The sequence below is a fragment of the Phyllobates terribilis genome, unplaced genomic scaffold (assembly GCF_046119375.1).
Source record: "Phyllobates terribilis strain yellow unplaced genomic scaffold, ASM4611937v1 Scaffold_4__5_contigs__length_816908805, whole genome shotgun sequence".
In the NCBI taxonomy this organism is placed as follows: Eukaryota; Metazoa; Chordata; class Amphibia; order Anura; family Dendrobatidae; genus Phyllobates; species Phyllobates terribilis.
Window position 1 is genome coordinate 516,629,496 of NW_027362764.1, and position 13,675 is coordinate 516,643,170.

Sequence of the window (13,675 nt, forward strand, 5' to 3'; positions counted from 1 at the left end):
CGGTGGCGACTCGCCCGTCCGCACCCCTGGGATCCCTTCATTCCTCGTTCCTGGAGCCTTCTCCGCTCCTCTTCCTTCCTTCTCCCTCTTGCAGGCCTGGGCCTCTGTTACTAGGCCCGCCTCCGGAGCAGAGCTCATGCAGAGCCCCTGCTCCCTGCCACTTCTGCTCAGACTTCTCTGCACTGAACTAAGATGGTGCCCACCTTTTATACTCCCTTCTCAATGCACCCAGGAACTGCTTCCTCCCTGCTCCTGCACTGCAGGGTTCCCCTTCCTCAGTGTTCCCTCCCCCCACTCCAGCCAGGGACAGGGACTGTCGTGCCCATCTCAGGGGCATATTGGTTGCCCTGCCCCACGGCAATGTGGTGTAATGCATGCAGGTGTCGGGTCCTGATCCACACTCCATCCTTATCTGAGAGTGAGATATCACACCTCTGGGTGAGGTGCAATACGTCTGTAGCAACCGAGCCCTCGGTGCTACAGTTCCATTTATCTTCAGCCTAGGTGACGTATTGTGATACAGGGCCGTGATTTTGGCTATAAAAGGGTCCCCTAGACCCCTACCCCAAGCTTTTTAAGAGAATCATATATGGCATGCCAGGAGACTCTATGGAATGCTTTCTCAGCATCCAACGAGAGTATCTACTTACAAATTTTTAACTGCATCTAGCCCAGGAAATACTTTGTGCCTAGTAGCAGTGTCTGCTAGTCAGCGGATTATCCCGGCTGTTAAGCAAGCTACACCACCTGTAGTTTGGACACTTAATTTTTTCAAAGGAAATGCTTCGGGACCACGGGATACTTAGTGAAGAGCATCAGGAGGCACCCCAAGGCATAGGGGCTGGGACTGGCAGTAGGATGCCTTGCGGTGGACAGCCGAGCTCGATCCTTATAAAAGCTTTTTAACTGCAGCAGCTTTAGTGGACGCTACTGGAGCTGGAATTACGCGGCTGCTGGCATGAGACTTGCCCTCCAATAGATCCTTGTAAATGGATTTAAAGTGTATTCATTCAAATTAGAGGGACAATTTAAATTAAAAAGCTTAGAGCTGCCTCCACCACAGGGGGGCTCTCTCGACCCACCAGCGGACAGGCACCAGTATTGGGAGAGGGGGGCTGGCCGTCAGGGTTCACCGCGGCTCTGGCACAAACCCGGCGACACGGAGGTGGCACGGGCAGGAGCGGACTGGCCGTCTCGGCTTCTCACTTTTTGGATTTTAGAAGGGCATGACATGCCTATATCTGTGTCTCCCCCTCCTTTTACTCCTCCACCTCTTTTCTTTTCGCATGACTATATGTACTTGTCACTTTTCCATGTGTTAGTTGTGTCTTCTGAGCAGTTTGTCAGCTTTTGGACACCTTTGAAGGTGTTTTCTATGTGTTTCTATGTGTTTTTGTTTGCCTGCCATTGGTTTTAACGGTGTTCGAAGGTGTTCGACGAACAGTTCGACGAACAGTTCGGCGAACACACGGGTGTTCGACGAACCGAACCGAACTCGAACACTACGGGGGTGGCTCAACACTAATCTTGACTGGAAAATAATTTGGGCTTTGTAGCAGTGTCCAGCACTGATCCTATTAGGCCATCTATACTAAAGCTTCACCAGATTTAAAATTAATAATAATTTTTAGCTGCATCTAGCCCGGAAAATAATTTTGGGGCTCCGAGATGCGCAAGACACATAAGTGCCTTCTTGCTGCACTACCTGCAGCATGACCCTCATATTGTCAGAATTCGAAGTAATCATGACTACTGGGTTGCCACACTCTTAGATCCCCCAAACTTTTCGATCAACCTTTTCATTTTAATAAAGACCAAAAAAAATGGTCATTTTTGAAATTATAAGCATTAGCAGGTTGTTAGAAACTGAAATCAAACAGTTTTCAACTCAAAACTTTATTCTAGGTGATGTTACATTTTCACATAGGACCCCTTGTTCGAAAGGAGCTTCTGAACTCTCTCGTCCATTGAATTTGTCAGGTTTTGGATGGTTTCTGCTTCAATTGTTTTGCATGAGGACAGAATACCCTCCCAGAGCTGTTGCTTAGATGTGAACTGCCTCCCGCCATCATAGACACTCCTTTTAATGATGCTCCAAAGGTTCTGAATGGGGTACAGGTCAGGGGAGCATGGGGGTCACACCATAAGTTTGTCCCCTTTTATGCCCATATCAGCCAGAGATGCAGATGTTTTATGTGCAGCATGAGATGGTGCATTATCATGCAGAAAAATGATCTTGCTGTGAAATACACGGTTCTTCTTCTTGAACCATGGCAGGAAGTGCTGTTTGAGAAAATCCACATACATTATGGAGTTCATCTTTAGCGCCTTCAGGGATCCTAAGGGGGCCGACAATCTCTCTCCCCATGATTCCAGCCCAAAACATTACTCCACCTCCTCCTTGTTGGCGCTGTAGCCGTGTTTGCGTGGGGTGTCCATCAACCAGCCATCCTCCACTCCATCCATCTGGACCATCGAGCGCTGCACGGCACTCATCCGTGAACAAAACAGTTTTGAAATCAGTCTTCATGTAATGTTTGGCCCACTGGAGCCGTTTCTGCTTGTGTGAAGTGGATAGAGGAGGTCGACAGGATGGCGTATGCACAGCTGCAAACCTCTGAAGGACCCTGCATCTTGTTGTTCGGGGGACGTTGGAGGCACAAGCAGCTTCAAAAACTTGTCTGCTGCTATGACAAGGCTTTTTTGCCGCTGCTCTTTCAACCTGACGTAATTGCCTGTAGGAAAGAGTCCTCAATTTGCCCTTATCAGCACGCACACGTGTGTACTGTGAATCAGCTACATACTTCTTGATTGCCAAGACACTTCATCCTGATCATCGCACAATGTTGATTGTAGTCATGCCTTGACCTAAACAATCCACAATTTGTTGCTTCTCAGCAGCCGACACATCCTTTTTCTTTCCCATTTTGGCAGAAAATGTAGGCTGCTTAATAATGTGAGACAGCCTTCTTAAGTAGTCTTGCCTTTCATTGGACACACCTGCCAAACTAATTAGCACAGGTGTCTGCAATTGCTTACAGTGATATAAAGAGCCCAGACACACATCACCATCAATGAGTTTAACTGACAAACAAACAAATTCTTCCCTTATCACTCCTAAACACTTTTTGCATAATAATTTGGAACGCAGTGTACATGTGCTTTTCCACAAAACACCAGTGGTTCACGTAGTGAATCTTACAGTTCTAACTTGCCAACCGTGGTCTGTATGGAGTTGTTCAATAAAGGGCCCAAAATTAAGATAACATAGATGGGAGAGGTCTCTATGAATAGGAATTCCTAAGTATTTGATACCCTGTGAGGGCCAGGCAAAGGGAAAGTTGGACTGGATGGAATCCTATATGGATTTGGGGAGGGAGACATCGAGGGCCTCAGACTTCGCTGCATTGATTTTAAAATTTGACCATGTAACAAAGTGATCTATTTCAGCCATAACAGCATGGATGGATATATGTGATTGAGTGATATATACTAGGACATCATCAGCAAATAGAGAGCACTTGTACTCGGTGCCTCCCACCTCAATCCACCTAATATTGGGGTTATGGCGAATTGATGAGAGCAGGTGCTCCGTCACTAGGATGTATAAGAGAGGGGACAGAGGACATCCCTGCCTTGTCCCATTGGTGATTGTGAAAGGTGATGAAAATGTTCTGATGCACCCCCTGGGCCTTGGGACACCCGGAGCCGGACCCTTTTTGGTGGATGCTGGTGGTTGTAGTCTTCGTGGCAGCGATCCGGTTCCGTGGCTCAGGGTGGTCAAACCAGTGGCGGAACTATTTATGTGGTTTTGATGTTTAAATGTCCGACTACGCCACCCGTGGATTGCAGTCAGAGTGAACCGCCGCTGCAGGGCAGACCGCTGAGGCTGGTGTTGTGGGTGCAGCAGAGCGTAGCATAACTCCCCACGGGAGGAGTATAGCCTCAGGGCAGTGTATGCGGAGGATGGGGGTGATGGTGCAGGGCAGCAGCAGTAACGACACGGAGTCAGTGATGCAGTCCAGGGCCTTTACTCACAGTTCTTATTATCCAGACCACGTCTGCAGGTAACGGCTGCCCACGTCGTACTGTGCTCACCAGGTGAGGGGCTCAGACAACTCCCAGATAACTTTGGAGCGCTTCACAGGACCCCCTTTGTGTGTCCTTTGTCTGGCCTTTCTTACCAACCCTTCTGTCCGGCTGCCTCGGGCCTCCTCTTGGTAAACTTGGCACCAGTTTCCCTGACCCTATGTGGTGCCTTCCTAGCGGGTGTAGCGAGGGGCTGCGCCACATAAAATGTCAGAGCCTCCGGTTTCTAGCTGAGGGTCGTTTCCTGCCTCCACTAGTTTCGGGGACCGGTCTCCCCCTTTGGCCTGACCCCTCCACGCAGGTGGATTCGGGCGTGCGGTGGCGACTCGCCCGTCCGCACCCCTGGGATCCCTTCATTCCTCGTTCCTGGAGCCTTCTCCGCTCCTCTTCCTTCCTTCTCCCTCTTCCAGGCCTGGGCCTCTGTTACTAGGCCCGCCTCCGGAGCAGAGCTCATGCAGAGCCCCTGCTCCCTGCCACTTCTGCTCAGACTTCTCTGCACTGAACTAAGATGGTGCCCACCTTTTATACTCCCTTCTCAATGCACCCAGGAACTGCTTCCTCCCTGCTCCTGCACTACAGGGTTCCCCTTCCTCAGTGTTCCCTCCCCCCACTCCAGCCAGGGACAGAGACTGTCGTGCCCATCTCAGAGGCTTATTGGTCGCCCTGCCCCACGGCAATGTGGTGTAATGCATGCAGGTGTCGGGTCCTGATCCACACTCCATCCTTACCTGAGAGTGAGATATCACACCTCTGGGTGAGGTGCAATACCTCTGTAGCAACCGAGCCCTCAGGGTGCTACAGTTCCATTTATCTTCAGCCTAGGTGACGTATTGTGATACAGGGCCGTGATTTTGGCTATAAAAGGGTCCCCTAGACCCCTACCCCAAGCTTTTTAAGAGAATCATATATGGCGTGCCAGGAGACTCTATGGAATGCTTTCTCAGCATCCAACGAGAGTATCTAATTACAAATTTTTAACTGCATCTAGCCCAGGAAATACTTTGTGCCTAGTAGCAGTGTCTGCTAGTCAGCGGATTATCCCGGCTGTTAAGCAAGCTATGTAACATACCTGGCGGCGTCCTTGCATGGTGGTCCATCTCCCACTGTGCAAGAGCGCGCACTTGATCTCCAGTCCAGAATGTCTCTCTGGCTTCCCTCCTTGCTGTCTGTTTGTCTGTTTTGGCTGCATAGGGCGACGCCCGCTGAACTTCCTGTTTCTTGTACCTTCTGCAGACACGCCCCTGTTGCACCTTCAGCCTATTGCTGTCCATCTTTGGGTATTTATACCACCTTCTTCCTCAAGATGGCGCCTGAGCATTGTGTCCTGTCAGTCGGCTTTTTGTCTCTGACATGCCAGGTCCTATCCTGTTTTCCTGCCTGTTTTCCAGTTCTGTGTCTGAACTGTGGTCTGTTCTTGTGAACACGCTTCTTGCCTGTTCTTTCGCCTTCTAGGGGCCGTATTCCTAGATCTGCCTGTCTGTGCCTTGCGGTATCTGTTCCCGTCTGAACAGAGTCCTGTTTGTGTCTCTGCCTTGCGGTATCTGTTCCCGTCTGAACAGAGTCCTGTTTGTGTCCCTGCCTTGCGGTATCTGTTCCCGTCTGAACAGAGTCCTGTTTGTGTCCCTGCCTTGCGGTATCTGTTCCTGTCTGAACTGAGTCCTGTCTATTTCTCCTGTCTTGCAGTATCAGTTCCCGTGTCTGATCTGAGTCCTGTCTATGTCTCCTGCCTTGCGGTATCAGTTCCCGTGTCTGAACTGAGTCCTGTCTGTGTACTCTTGCCTGCTGCCTTTCCTGGAGGCTGTATTTCCAGGCCTGTCTGAACTCGCTCCTAGCCTGTTCCTCCTGCCTTCTAGGGGCCGATTACCTAGATCCGTTCCTGTATCTTGTCTGTCCTGTCTGAACACGCTCCTTGCCTGTTCGTCCCGCCTCTCTGGGGGCCGTATTCCCAGACCCGCTCCTGTATCCCGCTGCAGTGTCGGTCTCTTCCGTACACTCAGTTCCAGTCTGAACTCTCTCCTATCCTTTACCTGTTTTGCCTCTATGTCCGTTCCTTTCCTTTTTCTGCAGAGTCTGAACTCGTACCTAACTCCTGCTTGTTGTCTCTGTACTCCCGTTTGTGAGTTTGTGGTCCACTTGCTACTTCACTGCAAATACCCTGTGGGTATCTGGCTCTGCCTTTCCCTTCCTGTCTGTTCCGTGTGAACAGAGCCCTGTCCGTCCTGCTCTGACTCCTTGCTCACTGCTCCGGCAGCCTTGCTCCGCTCTGACCCTTTTGCTCACTGCTCCGGCAGCCTTGCTCCGCTCTGACCCTTTTGCTCACTGCTCCGGCAGTCCTGTCCTGCCCTGCTTCTGCCCGCTGCTCCGGCAGTCCTGTCCTGCCCTGCCTCTGCCCGCTGCTCCGGCAGTCCTGTCCTGCCCTGCTTCTGCCCGCTGCTCCGGCAGTCCTGTCCTGCCCTGCTTCTGCCCGCTGCTCCGGCAGTCCTGTCCTGCCCTGCTTCTGCCCGCTGCTCCGGCAGTCCTGTCCTGCCCTGCTTCTGCCCGCTGCTCCGGCAGTCCTGTCCTGCCCTGCTTCTGCCCGCTGCTCCGGCAGTCCTGTCCTGCCCTGCTTGTGCTCGCTGCTCCTGCAGCCCCGTCCTGCTCTGTTCTTGCCCACCGCTTCGGGCGTTCCCTCTCTGCTGTGGTTGTCTACCGCATCTGCGGTTCTGTGACCCAGTCTGTACTGGGTCTTAACCTTTCTGTGCTCCAGCCCGTCCTTTCGGCCAGTACCTCCCTGCCTGCATACTCGCCTGTATCCACCCATCTGCATACCTGCCGTGTTTGCTTACATCCACCAGTCTGTGCCAGCTTAACCTGCCTGTTCCAGTAATCCCAGTGTGGGTCAACCCCCGTGTCCGGAGTTTGACCTGGAGTAGCACCTGGTCCCTCTGCCCGGTTTCTCCCTAGTGCACTGGCGTCGTATGCCGTCGTGCCACCTTGGTCGGATCGGCCAGATACTTAGTCACGCCCCTCCAGGCACTCTCCGGTCCATGGTCCAGTGGAACCACAACACCCGCACACGCCAGTCAGTACGGGCGTGTGCATAACAAGCTACACCACCTGTAGTTTAGACACTTAATTTTTTCAAAGGAAATGCTTCGGGACCATGGGATACTCAGTGAAGAGCATCAGGAGGCACCCCAAGGCATAGGGGCTGGGACTGGCAGTAGGATGCCTTGCGGTGGACAGCCGAGCTCGATCCTTATAAAAGCTTTTTAACTGCAGCAGCTTTAGTGGACGCTACTGGAGCTGGAATTACGCGGCTGCTGGCATGAGACTTGCCCTCCAATAGATCCTTGTAAATGGATTTAAAGTGTATTCATTCAAATTAAAGAGACAATTTAAATTAAAAAGCTTAGAGCTGCCTCCACCACAGGGGGGCTCGCTCGACCCACCAGCGGACAGCGAACACTACGGGGGTGGCTCAACACTAGTCATTAATAGCAATAAGACCCATCTTGAATTGTTGATTACAAATAGAGATGACGATTAAGGAATCTTTTTAGGCCTGTTTATTTTAAATCTAATTGAAACTATAACTACTATGTTGGCTATTACCATTGTGTCAGTCTATTTTATACTCAGCTGTATATGTGGTATTCATTGGCAACTAAATATCTGATTATGCAGTAATCATGTGACTCCTCATGTGGCTGATTGCATGGGTTTTTAAGATGGTGTGATATACAATAACGTAGAGCTACAAATAAGGACATCTTCAAAATGCTTAAGGCGGGCACTGTAACTTTTTAAAGTAACTTTGGCATAAAGATGTGAAAGTTTTAACTGAATGCTAGAGAGGAGTGAATCGATTCTCAGGACCCTGATGCATTAGCCATGTCATTATTCTGTGGCCACCAGCCTCTTACAACCCACATCCCTGGTTCCTCTTCTGATTAGTAGGTCTGGCATGAGTTTATGTCTGTATCATGCCACAACGATGGATTAAAAATCAGAAGAGCCAACCGGAAATCTGGCAGGTAGGGTGTTGTTTGCTCTGCTACAGACCACCAGCCATGAGCTACTGAGGTGGAAGCTGGACCATGGTCCTGCTAATCATTTCACATATCTCTTCTGGACAGCATCTAAAAATTAACAGAAAATCACATTGTATGATGTTTACATGATTAAATTGCATTTTATTGCATGGAATAAGTATTTGATCACCTATCAGCCAGCAAGAATTCTGGCTCTCACAAACCTGTTAGTTTTTCGTTAAGAAGCCATCCTACTCTGCACTCATTACCTGTATTAATTGTACCTGTTTGAACTCTTTACCTGTATAAAAGACACCTGTCCACACCTTCAATCAATCAGACTCTAACCTCTCCACCATGGCCAAGACCAAAGAGCTGTCTAGGGACACCAGGGACAAAATTGTAGACCTGCACAAAAGCTGGGATGGGCTACAGGACAATAGGCAACAGCTTGGTGAGAAGGCGATAACTGTTGGCACAATTATTAGAAGATGGAAGAAACACAAGATGACTGTCAATCTTCCTCGGTCTGGGGTTCCATGCAAGTTCACTCCTTGTAGGGTAAGGATGATTCTGAGAAAGGTCAGGTATCAGCTCAAAACTACATGGGAAGATTTGGTCAATGACCTGAAGAAAGCTGGGACCACAGTCTCAAACATTATCAATAGTAACACACTACGCCATTATGGTTTAAAATCCTGCATGGCACGCAAGGTCCCCTAGGACCAAGGTGACCATTTTAATGATCCAGGCGAGGCATGGGAGAAGGTCATGTGGTCAGATGAGAACAAAAAAACAAAACATCATACTTTGGGGGTGCTTTTCTGCAAAGCGGACGGGACGACTGCACCGTATTAAAGGGAGGATGGATGAAGTCATGTATCACAAGATTTTGGCCAACAACCTCCTTCCTTCAGTAAGAGCATTGGAGTTGGGTCATGGCTGGGTCTTCCATCATGACAATGACCCAAAACACACAGCCAGGGCAACTTAGGAGTGGCTCCATAAGAAGCATTTCAAGGTCCTGGAGTGGTCTAGCCAGTCTCCAGACCTGAACCTAATAGAAAATCTTTGGAGGGAGCTGAAACTCAATGTTGCCCAGTGACAGCCCCGAAACCTGAAAGATCTGGAGAAGATCTGTATGGAGGAGTGGGCCAAAATTCCTGCTGCAGTATGTGCAAACGTGGTCAAGAACTACAGGAAACGTCTGACCTCTGTAATTGTAAACAAAGGTTTTGGTACCAAATATTAAGTTCTGTTTTTCTATTGTATCAAATACTTATTTCATGCAATAAAATGCAAATTATGTAAAAATCATACAATAGGATTTTCTGGATTTGTTTAAAGATTTTGTTTCTAGCAGTTTAAGTGTATCTACGATAAAAATTACAGACCTCTCCATTCTTTGTAGGTGGGAAAACTTGCAAAATCGGCAGTGTATCAAATACGTATTTTCCCCGCAGTATATCTGAAAAAAATATTACAATATTTTTTTTTTAAAATAAGCTCCATTTCACTCTAAAAGAATGGAAGTCTATTGCAAATCATTCTGAAGGCCTAATTTTCCAAATTGTGGTGGCGCAATAGATGGTAAGCACAAGCATTTTGTTCCATCTTCTAACTCTCGATCATATTTCTTCAGTTAAAAGGGCTACCTCTGTATAGTCCTAATGGCAATGACAAATAATAGTTGCCACAGGGAAAAGTATATGGGTGTGTGAAGGTTATGTAATGATGCACAAAGGCTTTCATTAGAAGCTTGTTAATAGCAAATGAAATCTTCCATAAAATGCTCTCAACAATAAGAAGTCAAATTAAATTTTCGTGGCATCAATATCAGATAAGCTAAATGTAAATGATGAACTAAACTGAACAGCACAACTGTGTTTAATTGGTTGTGGTCATTTCTGAGAGTTGAAGATCGGCTTCTTTTCTCCCTTCTCCCATAGCCATCTTAGTTTTCTTTTTAGACTCTGTCAATAGATATAACGACACTGCAAAAATAGTGCAAAATAACAGTAAAAAATTTAAAAAAAAATGCAAGAATTGCTATTTTTTTGGTTCATCTGCCTCTTTGAAAGAAATAGTAATATAAAAATCATTTCTCTCAAAACATTCATCCCACAAAAAAGCCTTCATAAAGTTCTATTAATGGAAACATCTTTGTTATCCTGGCTAGTGATGAGCGAATATGTTTGAAAAACTATAGCAAGTTTAAAATTTGGCACGAATATGGCACATTCGGATTCGTGATCGGAAACACGAGCATTTTTTCTTAAAATCTGAAAAATTTGGTAAATATGCGGGAAATTATTGTGCTGCAACTAAAGTATTTTTATCACTTTGGCTAGGATAGTGGTGGTGCATGATGAGCGGGGGCACGTGTTTGATGAGGGGAGGGGCTAGGGAGAGCTCAGAAGTAGTGATGAGCGAGGACTAAAATGCTCAGGTACTCGTTGCTCGGGTCGAGCACATTGGAATACTCGGGTGCTCGACCCGAGCAACGAGCCCAATGTAAGTCTATGGGAAACTCGAGCATTTTTCAGGCGGCTCCCCATGGCGGTCTGCAGAGGGCCTAAAAATTGCCCAAATCGATGGGAACAGTGCTCAAATGACATGGGAACAGCATGGGGAAGACCCCTGGAAGCATCTCTGACTCCCAGATCACTGCTGTCAACAACGTTGTCAGAGTATTACGCCACTTTTACGGACTCACAATAAAACATACAAAAACGAAACCGAAATGCATTTTCCTGGGAAATATGTTTAGGAACATCCTTTCCAGTGTAATGACTTGTATATAAGGCAAAATAAATAACAAAAATACTCCTACACACCTTGGGCTATGTTCACATGTAGCGTTTTTGATGCGTTTTTGCACTTTTGCACTGCTTTCAACCAAGAAAAATGCATTCACCAGGAAATGTCATTTTAACATTTTACAACCTTATCTGGCCATGTGGTGTGTGACACATTATCAGACACATGCATACAGTGCTGAAAAGACATGGGAACAGCATGGGGAGACCTCTGGAAGCATCTCTGACTCCCAGGTCACTGCCTAAAAGTGTGCCCATCATAAGAGATCCTTGGCGCATGCGAAGATGCCTCCTGCCATGCACCTGTCATTTCAGACTTGCAACAATCACCGTCCACGTCCTTGTCCCAGTGCAGTATTCAGTTGTCCCTACACCATTCCTTGGAATGCAAGCGCAATTATGCAGGCAGCCACCCACCCACCCACAAGCTGCAATACTAAACTGCCAGATTTCTGGGCAGCTGCTTGCACTTGAAATGGGGCCTTTTAGGGTCGTGGAGGCGGAAGCTTTTCATAACCTCATGCCGGCGGCGGCTGGGTGTCCATACTCGGTCCCCAGCCGCCACTGTTTTTCCCGGTGTCGTCTCCACCTTCCACAAGCACGGGTCCCACAACATTACCCGTGCCCTCCCCAGTGCACTTACTGGGAAGGACCGGCTTACCACAAACACGTGGACAGGTGAATGTGGCCAGGGACGGTACAGAGCCAGTCCACAGCTTTTTTTGCTGAGTTATATTTCACCACAGCCATATTCTTAAGCTCGGTGAAAGGACTGGCATAGAGTGAAACTGTATCTTCTCTGGGTGTCATTTCTCCTAGGAAATCCTCTAAAGCAGCTTTTGCAGAAGCAATGGCAGCCCGTCCAACATCAACTCGCACTTCTTGGTGGTGCTTTGACACACACACATCTTTCTTTGCGCATTTAATTTCATGACTACAGAGTTGGGCAATGGCCTGATCTGCAATTCGGTTTGGGAAATAACATACATAAGCACGTCCGATCCACATTAAAAAAACAGCCATAGAGTGTCCGGGGATCTTCCCCCACACTTTTCTTAGCCAGGGCTGCTTCTCGGCTGGGTTGGACGGACCCACCAGAAAACCGGTGACTCCTCCGGTGGGCCCTGGCTTCTCCTTCAGGAGAGTTCATAGTGCCGAGGTGAGGCCATGATGATGATAGAGGCCACCATCTGCTTAGTTTTCTGTTACTTGGAATGCAAGCGCAAGTATGCAGCCAGCCAGCCACCCACCCACCCACAGGCTGCAATACTAAACTGCCAGATTTCTGGGCAGCTGCTTGCACTTGAAATGGGGCCTTTTAGGCTCGTGGAGGCGCAAGCTTTTCATAACCTCATGCTGGCGGCAGCGGGGTGTCCATACTCGGTCCCCAGCCGCCACTGTTTCTCCCGGTGTCGTCTCCGCCTTCCACAAGCACGGGTCCCACAACATTACCCGTGCCCTCCCCAATGCACTTACTGGGAAGGACCGCCTAACCACAAACACGTGGATAGGTGAATGTGGTCGGGATGGTACGGAGCCAGTCCACAGCTTTTTTTGCTGAGTTGTATTTCACCACAGCCATATTCTTTAGCTCGGTGAAAGGACTTGGGAAACCATATCTACTCCAGCTGTGATTTCTCCCAGGAAGTCCTCTAAAGCTCCAGTACCAGTAGCAAAGCCTTCTCCAATTTCCTTCTCAGGAATTTTATTTGGTAGACTGAGTGGCTGCCCAAATACATTAGTTTCTCACAAAGGAGCTGAAGAAAGAGTGGCAGTAGGTGCAAGTTTCTCCAGCCTGTTAGATATCAGAGGGTGAACGGCAGCACATTGGATCAGTGGTTAGCACTGAAGCCTTGCAGCGCTGGGATCCTGGGTTCAAATCCCAGCAAGGACAACATCTGCAAGGATTTTGTATGTTCTCCCCATGTTTGCGTGGGTTTCCACCTCAGTAAAAAAGCAGCCATAGAGTGTCCGGGAACCTTCCAACACACTTTTCTTAGCCAGGACTGCTTCTTGGCAGGGTTGGACGGTCCCACCACAGAATCCTCTGGTGTGTCCTGGCTTCTACCTCAGGAGAGTTCATGATAGCGCTAACTTTGTAGCTGCTATGGGGCTTTTGAGCGGGGGAGAAAGGTGAGCCCTCAGAATCAAATCCTCTGGTGGGCCCAATGTTTTTCAATCTGAAACAGCTTCTCAGTGGGAGTAATATTTCACCACAGCCATATTCTTTAGTTCGGTGAAAGGACTGGCTTAGAGGGAAACCGTATCTACTCCGGCTGTCATTTCTCCGTCACCAGGTTCCGCCCATTGTCAAACACGACCATGCCTGGCTGCATGTTCAGTGGTGAGAGCAACAGATCAAGCTGCTGTGTTACAGCTTTCAACAACTCTGCAGTGCTGGGCAGTTTGTCACCTAAGCATTAAGCATGTTATCTTCAGCACAGCCAAGGCAGTGCTGCAGTGCTTTCAGCTTGTGACTGATGTGGTCATTTCGGAGATGGAGGAGGAAGTGCAGGAGCTGAACAATGTGATTACATTGAGGTTACATTGGCGACTCTGTTTTTATACCAAAGAAAGATCCTACTGTTTTTTTTACGTTATTTTTTAAGGCAAATGTATTCACCGGGAAATGTCATTTTAACATTTTACAACCTTATTTGGCAATGTGATGTGTGACACATCAACAGACACATCCTGTTTCATTGAAGATGGAGGAACTCTGAAAGACACATAGAGCAAGGCCACAGTAACGAG